General features: G+C 50.5%; 1 pseudogene; it reads left to right on the forward strand.

Moving 5' to 3' along the window:
* LOC123042318 (DNA topoisomerase 1 beta-like) overlaps positions 1-7,630 on the forward strand; it is a 12,513-nt pseudogene extending 4,883 nt beyond the window's left edge.
* The last annotated feature ends 1,674 nt before the right edge of the window (positions 7,631-9,304 follow it).

A 9,304-nucleotide genomic window follows, 5' to 3' on the forward strand; every position in this document is an offset into this window, starting at 1 on the left:
TACCCGGCGCCGCCGCAGGCCCCTCCGCCCCCGCCGAGCAGCAACAGCGCCGGGGCGGGCGTCGCGGCCGCGGAGGCCGCAAGCAGCAGCAGCCGCAGCAGCCAACTGCCCACGGCGGGGCGCCCTGCCCGCCGCAGCACCAGCTGCCGCCGGCGCCCTGGCAGGCCGGCCAAAACCCCTGAACGGGGGTTGTGCACGCGTACTCCATGCTTATACCGCGTGCCCCCCGTCCCCGGCTCCTTTGGCGCCCGCCCGGCCCCTCATCAGGCCCTGTACGCGGCCCCTCAGGCGTATCAGCCCACGTCGCTCTACGGCCCCTCGGGCTATGGGTATGTGGCGCCCCCGCCTCAGCCGGCGCCGTCTGCCCCGGCCCTCCCGCCGGCGCCTTGGGATCCCGCGCTCCTAGCGGCTCTCCACACCGCCCCCATGCCGCAGCAGTACACTGGCGGTGGCGACTGGTATATGGACACCGGAGCCACGACTCACATGGCCGCCAACCCCGGTAACCTTCTTGCCGCTCACCCCGTTCACACCGCTGCTCGCATTACCGTGGGTGACGGTTCTTCCATGCCCATTACTCATGTCGGCCATGCTGCTTTTTCTTCTAACTCCATGCCATTATATCTTTCTAATGTGCTTGTTTCTCCTGACATCATTAAAAATCTTGTTTCCGTTCGTTCTCTTACACGTGAAAATCCTGTTACCGTTGAATTTGACATGTTTGGCTTTTCTGTCAAGGATGCCCGTACCCTGATGGTGCTCCACCGATGTGACAGCCCCGACGAGCTCTACCCGGTCCACTCACCTACCTCATCCGTTGCTGCACCCATGGCGCTTTCCGCCGGAGTGGACCTTTGGCACGCTCGTCTCGGTCATCCCAACATCACCACCCTTCGTCATATTCTTCGGAGTTTTTCATTCACGTGTAATAAGATCGACGATCACACTTGTCATGCTTGTTGCCTCGGCAAACATGTTCGTCTTCCTTTTAGCAATTCCTCGCATGTCGCATCATACCCGTTTGAGTTAATTTATAGTGATGTCTGGACCTCTCCTGTTGCAAGTAACACGTGCTATCTTTATTATCTTGTCATACTTGATGATTTTTCACACTATGTGTGGACCTTTGCGGCGAAAGTCGGACTCTGTTGCCACTCTCACCGCCTTCTACTCCTATGTCTCCACGCAGTTTGGACGTCCCATTCATGCGTTGCAAACAGACAACGGGAAGGAGTTCGATAACCTTGCGATCCGCAACCTTCTCGCCACACACGGCACGATCTTTCGTCTCACTTGCCCGTACACTTCGCAACAAAACGGCCGCGCTGAGCGCGTGCTACGCACTCTCAATGACTGTGTTTGCACCCTCCTCTTTCACGCCAACGTGCCACCATGTTTTTGGCCCGACGCGCTTGCCACCGCATCACTACTCATTAACATTCGTCCCTGTCGCACTCGCGGGAATTTCGCACCTCATCACCTCTTGTTTGGCACGCCACCCTCCTATGCTGAGCTCCGCATCTTCGGTTGCCTGTGCTACCCCAGCATCGCTTCCACCACTCCTCATAAGCTCGCACCTAGGTCTGTGGCCTGCATCTTTCTCGGCTATCCTCCTAACACCAAAGGCTACCGCTGCTATGATCCTATCTCTCATCGGGTGATCACTTCACGACACGTTTACTTTGATGAGATGGTTTTTCCGTTCCAGCAGGTACCTTCGGATGATGCGGCCTTGCCCGCTTCCGGTGATGGCCGCCCACGTGCCTCTCTTGGGCCGCCTCCCGGCTTTGAGGGTGCCCCCCGCGCCACGGGTCGAGTCTCTCCCCGTTTGGTTGCCCTAGGGGCTGCACCTCCTTCGACGCCTGCGACGCCCCCGGCGTCCCCGGCCTCGACCCTGCCGGTGGCCTCGTCCGCCGCCATGCCGGCTGCCTCCGCCACGCCGGTGGCCTCGTCCGCCGCCACGCAGGCGGCCTCGCCCGCCGCATCACCGGCAGCCTCACCCGCCGCCTCGCGGAGGCCTCGCCCGCGGCGGTCACATCGGGGGCGGGCTCGTCTTCGTCCTCGCCCGCCTCCCCTCCGGACCCGCTGCCCCGCCCGATGACTCGCTCTCGGGCTGGCACCCTTCGCCCGAGCACGCGGTACCCCAGCGATGAGTATCTTCTCGCTGCTTCCGCCTCTGAGCCGTCTCCTCTCCCATCGTCAGCTCGAGCCGCCCTTCGAGATCCTCATTGGCTCACTGCGATGCAGGAAGAGTTCGATGCGCTCCAGCGGAACCGTACCTGGCAGCTCGTCCCTCGGCCGCCCCGTGCCAACATCATCACGGGCAAGTGGGTCTTTCGGCACAAGACTCGTCCGGATGGCACTCTCGAGCGCTATAAAGCTCGCTGGGTGGTTCGGGGTTTTCGGCAACGCGCGGGCGTGGACTTCACCGACACATTTGCCCCAGTTGTTAAACCGGGCACGATCTGCGCCGTGCTCCAGCTAGCCGTGTCCCGAGCATGGCCTGTGCATCAGTTGGACGTGTCCAACGCCTTCTTGCACGGCCACCTAGCTGAGCAGGTGTTCTGTGAGCAGCCCACCGGCTTCGTCGACACCACGCATCCAGATCATGTGTGCTTGCTCTCCCGTTCGCTTTACGGGTTGAAGCAGGCATCTCGAGCCTGGTACCAGCGCATCGCCGCCTTCCTGCAGACGCTCGGATTTACATCGACTCGCTCCGATGCGTCCCTCTTCGTGTATCATCACGGAGCTGACACGGCCTACTTGCTGCTATACGTCGACGACATCATTCTGACGGCATCCACTGTCGCGCTCCTCCAGCAACTCACTGCTCGTCTTCGTGATGAGTTTGCCCTGAAGGATTTGGGTCCTCTGCATTATTTTCTTGGCATTGAGGTGGTTCGACGGCCCGATGGGTTCTTCCTGCATCAGCATCGCTATGCTCATGAGCTTCTTGACCGAGCTGGCATGCTTAACTGCAAGCCCGCTCCCACGCCAGTCGACACCAAGGCCAAGGTCTCCGCTTTGGAGGGTTCGCCTGCATCTGATGCGGCCTTCTACCGCTCCATTGTGGGCACCTTGCAGTACCTGACCCTGACGCGCCCCGACTTGCAGTATGCCGTTCAGCAGGTCTGTCTTCACATGCACGCTCCGCGCGACTCTCACTGGACTCTGGTGAAGCGTATCCTCCGATATATACGCGGCACCCAGTCCTTGGGACTTACGCTGACGGCCTCCACCTCCACCGACCTCGTCGCCTACTCTGATGCGGACTGGGCTGGCTGCCCGGACACACGGCGCTCCACCTCGGGGTACTGTGTCTACCTAGGGCCGTCCCTGATCTCTTGGTCTTCCAAGCGACAGCCCACCGTCTCCCGCTCGAGTGCCGAGGCTGAGTATCGAGCAGTGGCTAACGCCGTTGCTGAATGCTCTTGGCTCCGTCAGCTGCTTCAGGAGTTGCTTTGTGATGTTCACAAGGCTACGTTCGTCTACTGCGACAACGTCTCCGCCGTTTACCTCTCCACCAACCCGGTCCATCATCGTCGAACGAAGCATATTGAGCTCGATATACACTTCGTTCGTGAGCAGGTGGCTCTCGGGCGCATCCGGGTCCTCCACGTCCTGACGGCGCAGCGGTTCGCCGACGTCATGACGAAGGGACTGCCTACTTCTGTTTTCGAGGAGTTCAGGTCCAGTCTTTGCGTCTCCGGCGACGCTTCGACTGCGGGGGAGGGTGTTGAATATATGGTTTGTACATGTCTATTGTATAGTCTGGCCCACCTCCTAGTCTTTGTATAGTTGAGGTTGTGGCCCACTTTGTACTCCATATATACGTGCGCTTTGCACCGATCAATACATCGTGAAGCATTGCCAAAACAATCGTTTCCAACATTCATAGCTTCAGATAACCCTGTTATCTACTTCCTTACCATAATCCCAAAATAGAATGTGTAATGTTATCATGTCTAATGTGACTACCATGTTATGTCGTAATATATTTCTGATCGGAATAAATATACGTGCGATCGTATTACAGCTGAACAAAGAAACAACAGATGGAACCGTTGATGAAAAAGCTAAAGTCTATCAACGAGCAAACAAAGAGGTAAAAGCTTTCAGTCAGTATTTTCTGTTTTGACCAGGGAACCAACCCAATGCATTCGCCGCAGAAAAAGAGAGGCAAAATAGTTCTTGAGGAAGAAAACTTGCATTATAACTATTCTTGACTCAACAATGTTTCTCATTTACTCAGGTTGCTATAATCTGCAACCATCAGCGTGCTGTCCCAAAATCACATGATTCCCAGATGAATAAGTTGAATGAAAAGATTGATGAATTAACGGTTGGTTGCTGCCCTCAAATGGTTCATTATCTCAGATTTGTGCTCGCCCCGCAAACTTTTTGTCATTGTTTTATTTCGTTCTCCAGGCTCAGAGGGATCAGTTGAACGTAGAATTGGAGAAAACAAACAAACTTTTGTCTAAAAAAGCGAAGAAACGAAAGCTTGTAGGCTCTGATGGAGATGCAAAGCGAAGGAGAAAATTGACCCCTGAAATGTACATCTCAGACACAGATATATCATTTTCTTTTGTACTTGCCTGATCAAAGAATGGGGACAATCTCATACATAATCTAAATTTGCAGGTTGCAGAAGAAGTTATCTCAGGTTGAAACTAGGATAGTGGAAACGGATAACCACAAGAATAACAAAGAAGATTTGAAGACGGTGGCACTAGGCACATCAAAGATCAACTACCTTGATCCTAGAATTACTGTGGCGTGGTGCAAAACCCATTAAGTTCCTATTGACAGGGATAAGGTACCGTAGTTTGAGGGACTACTTCTTGCTTCTATTATGAGCTATCCGCATAGCTATTAACCTCGTGAGTGCATGATCATACTGCTCATGTTCATATGTCTCTAACTCTATGCATATAGAGTTATAGGGCCGAAATCACTATTCTGACCTTTTCAGCAATCTTTGTCACAAAGTGAACTCGACATGAAAGTATTTCACGATCTGACCCTTCTAGCAACGCCGCAGCCCGTGGCGTTTCTTCTCCATACAAAAACGCCGAAGTAGCTCGCGTTTCAGACCCACATACGAAAGCCAAGCTAGCTAGCGCTTCCGACCCACATGAAAACGCCAAGCGCGTTGGCGTTTCCGCCCAGGCAGAAACGCCATGATCATTGGCGTTTGTGGCATAAACTCCCCCATGTATGCACATATATGCTAAACTATGCCAGCCATCAACGTACGGCCGGCACAACATATGAGCTGCATGCACTGCACTACGCCGCATTGCAAACAATGATAAAATAATATTTAAGAATTTTCTGTCATCCAGTTTTGATATGAAAGATCTTGGTGAAGCTTCGTATGTCCTCGGCATCGAGATTCATCGAGATAGGTCCAGAGGAACGTTAGGACTATCTCAAAAGGCATACTTTGAGAGAGTACTGAAAAAATTCAATATGCATAAGTGCTCACCCTCACCTGCTCCTATAGTTAAGGGCGATAAGTTTGGGACATTTCAATGTCCGAGGAACCAATGTGAAACTGATCAGATGAAGTCGGTTCCTTATGCTTCAGCTGTTGGAAGCATCATATATGCTCAAGTGTGTACACGCCCAGACTTATGTTTTGTAACCGGGGTGCTTGGCAGATACCAATCAAATTCAGGACCGGACCACTGGAAGGCCGCAAAGAAAGTCTTGCGTTATATGCAAGGAACTAAGGACTTCATGCTTACATATAAAAGAACTGATAACCTAGAAATTGTTGGTTATTCAGACTCTGATTTTGCCGGGTGTGTGGATAGTATGAGATTCACGTCAGGCTATATATTCACACTCGCGGGAGGAGCTATATCGTGGAAAAGCTCCAAACAAACGTTAACTGCTGGATCTACGATGCAAGCAGAATTTGTAGCATGTTATGAGGCCACCGGGCAGGCTGTATGGCTAAAGAATTTTATACCCGGACTTAAAGTGGTTGACAGCATATCTAAAGCAATTTTATTGTACTGCGATAATGAACCAGCAGTTTTCTATACGAGTAACAACAGGTCAAGTAATGCTGCCAGACACATTGACATAAAGTATCGTGTTGTGAAAGATAGAATCCAGGATCAAACAGTTGATGTTAAACATATAAGAACGAAGCATATGCTTGCGGATCCGCTAACAAAAGGCTTACCACCCAGTATCTTTCGTGAGCATGTTGCCGGCATGGGACTACTGGAGGCCTGATGATTCTGGAATAAGAGGACCATTAAAATAAACCACTCCCCAATTAGTAAAATGTTTTCCATTTCGAAATAGGCGGGTGTACTATAAGTGTTGAGGTTCTATGGCGTTTTGAGCTGTTGTAACACCTCACTTTGGTACATCATTCCTATATAGAATGGGCGAATGAAGTTAAGCCTAACGATCAAGGGGGAGAATGTTGGTTTTGATCTGACGGCTTAAACAGGCCAGTTAGATCTATTAGTCTAACAGAAGAAAAAAAAGGATAAAGGGATAACGATAAGTGAAGGGGTCCACGTACCAACGTACGTGAGCCTCGATCAGAACTAACGCGCCCTGATCGGGGGCGCCCAAAAACCAACTCAGGTTTTGGGTCCCCTGTCGCCAGCGCCATATTAAAAGGGATACGGGAGAGAGCTGGGCACCTGCGAGATTACAATTCACGTAAGGTTTACTCTCCTCCCGATATTCTCTCACCCCATCCGATCAGGGGGAGTGCTGCAGCGACGGGAAGACCTAAGCCAGCCGCCGCCGCTGTCCCTGGGCAGTGCCGGTGGCGTCCTGAAGGAATCAGGACGTCGAGGAGAACATCTACTTCGACTACATCACCCCTGCATCACGTCTGCACCGAGCAGGCGATCATGTCCACTCCCGTGACATGTAAAGAAACCCTAAACCCTTCTCTGTTCATGTTGTGAGGTGATCTAGGTGCAATTAGATTCTGCTAATGGCATCTCATAGATGCATAATTATTCCAACATTGACTTGCAAGCCCTAATCATGCACCTCACGTTGTTTGTTTGCTAGCTAGCTTATTATTATATAGTCCGGGTGAGAGTTCATTCAGAAAGGGGACGGCGGCGGGAGTTTATGCTACAAACGCCAATGATCATGGCGTTTCTGCTTGGGCGGAAACGCCAACGTGCTTGATGTTTTCATGTGGGTCGGAAGCGCTAGCTAGCTTGGCGTTCGTATGTGGGTCTAAAACGCGAGCTACTTCGGCGTTTTTGTATGGAGAAGAAACGCCACGGGCTGTGGCGTTGCTAAAAGGGTTAGATTGTGAAATACTTTCATGTCGAGTTCATTTTGTGACAAAGATTGTTAAAAATGTCAGAATAGTGATTTCGTCGGAGTTATAGACCCCCATTCGTCTGATAGAAATTAAGCTTCCTACGATGTTTCAATGTTGAATTAACTACACTGTGTGCCATACGTGTGCTTTGCTCTATTATTTCAAACGACTACTTGTTTAATTGTTACTAGCATTTTACAGTCCTTAACAAGCTGTTTGGATTGGCTATTTATGTAACAGATTTTCACCAAGACAATTCTGGAGAAATTTGCATGGGCAATGGATGTCGACCCAGATTTCAGATTCTAAGGGCTGTCTGGCTGTCTGGTCAGTCGGTACGTCCAGGACCATGTTTCTTTTAGAGAGAGTCCAGGAATTAGGATCGTGTTGGCCAATGGTCAGTGGCCACTCTGGTGGGACAAAGACTAGCTCGACCAGTAGAGTAGATTGTTAGTGTTCCATCCAGTAGAGATCGCTCTTTCTTGTACAAACAGTTTGAAATGTAATGTACATAAATTTATTGTTTCAGCGTGCATGGTTCTGTGTCGGCAGGTATGCATATTGTGTTTTCTGGCTTGTGTTTCTTGGCAGCGATTAAGCTTTGTACAACTTCTCTCTCGAAGCCGGCTTTCGTTTCGCTTTATAGACATAGCCATAAGGTCGATTGATAGTGTGTTGAGAAAACACTCTTACAAAGCCGTTCAAATAAAAAACTAGAAAAAAAACCCAACAACGCATAAGAAAAGCACAGCATGCCACCAAGCCAAAGCACATGAGTAGCGGAACTAATAACAACAACTGAGGTAGAGACCAAAAGTAAGCACGCCTCTCCATGAAGAAATCATCAGACTTTATTGCCGCACCCCCACCATTTGTAAATGAGAGGAGGCAAAACAAGCCACCAAACGCTAGTACCGGGGATGCAATGCATGACGATCCAAGCTTTGCTCGAAAATGCTGCCCGCACCACAACCAGAGGGAACCTGTATTCCCCGATGACGCCCCTAGGAGGGTAATGACACAGTGTGTCGATGCCACATCCGTCAGAACAGACCGAGTTTTCACTCGGAGCACGAACAAAGCGAGGGAGAACACCGACAAGGCCACAATAGTGCCCCTAGGAGGGACACTACACCCGTAGGCGCCGCCATTGCCGGCACCAAAGCACAGAGCTTCCAATTGGTATTCCATCACACCTCGTCGAAGGAACCTGGCTACCGAGCCCACCATGATTGGATCCGACCCTTTAGATCAAGATCAAGGCTCGGCCAATGCAAGCGTTGACAACATTGCCAAGGCCACCCTCCTAGGGGCACCGTTGAGGGCATAGCTCACCGTCGACCACCATCATGTCCCGACCAGATCTAGACCGAGAAGGGTGGCACCAACAATGGGCCCCTTTCTCCCTTTCTCAAGAAGATGCGTTATTCTTCGTGTATTTTTGAAATCTTCTTGTGAATGCAAAAACTCTCACATGGTAAATGTCTTGTGGTACTTAGTTGAAAATTGATGGTGTTGGTGGAGGAGGATGCCTCAAGGGACCTGCTCAAGGATCTTGGTAACATATGCAACCTCGGGTCCACAAGTGAAGGCGGCAGGTACCGCACAAACCATCTAGACCGAAACTTTGATGTCATCTTACTTTATATCAACTTTTTGATGCCATACTATGTTTGCTCTGGATTTGATCATAATTGTTTTTTTATCGAGAAACATTTTATCATAGTTGTATTTACCGAGAAATGTTTCCCCTTTCCCTCACTCAAAAATTCGAAAGGACTCGAATCTTGCATAGTATTTTTTTTGGCAATTTCAGTAATTTATTACTAATTCTAGTGTTTAGAAAAAAGATCTATAGGCAATTAGAACTGGATCAATTAATATGGGTCGGAGGGAGTAATAAACCTATTGGTTCATCGTATCACTATGTGTATGCATTCAAGCCATTGAAATGTTTACTCTTAATGATTTGCTAGGTGACTG

This window comes from Triticum aestivum, chromosome 2B, assembly GCF_018294505.1.
Source record: "Triticum aestivum cultivar Chinese Spring chromosome 2B, IWGSC CS RefSeq v2.1, whole genome shotgun sequence".
Classification (NCBI taxonomy): domain Eukaryota; kingdom Viridiplantae; phylum Streptophyta; class Magnoliopsida; order Poales; family Poaceae; genus Triticum; species Triticum aestivum.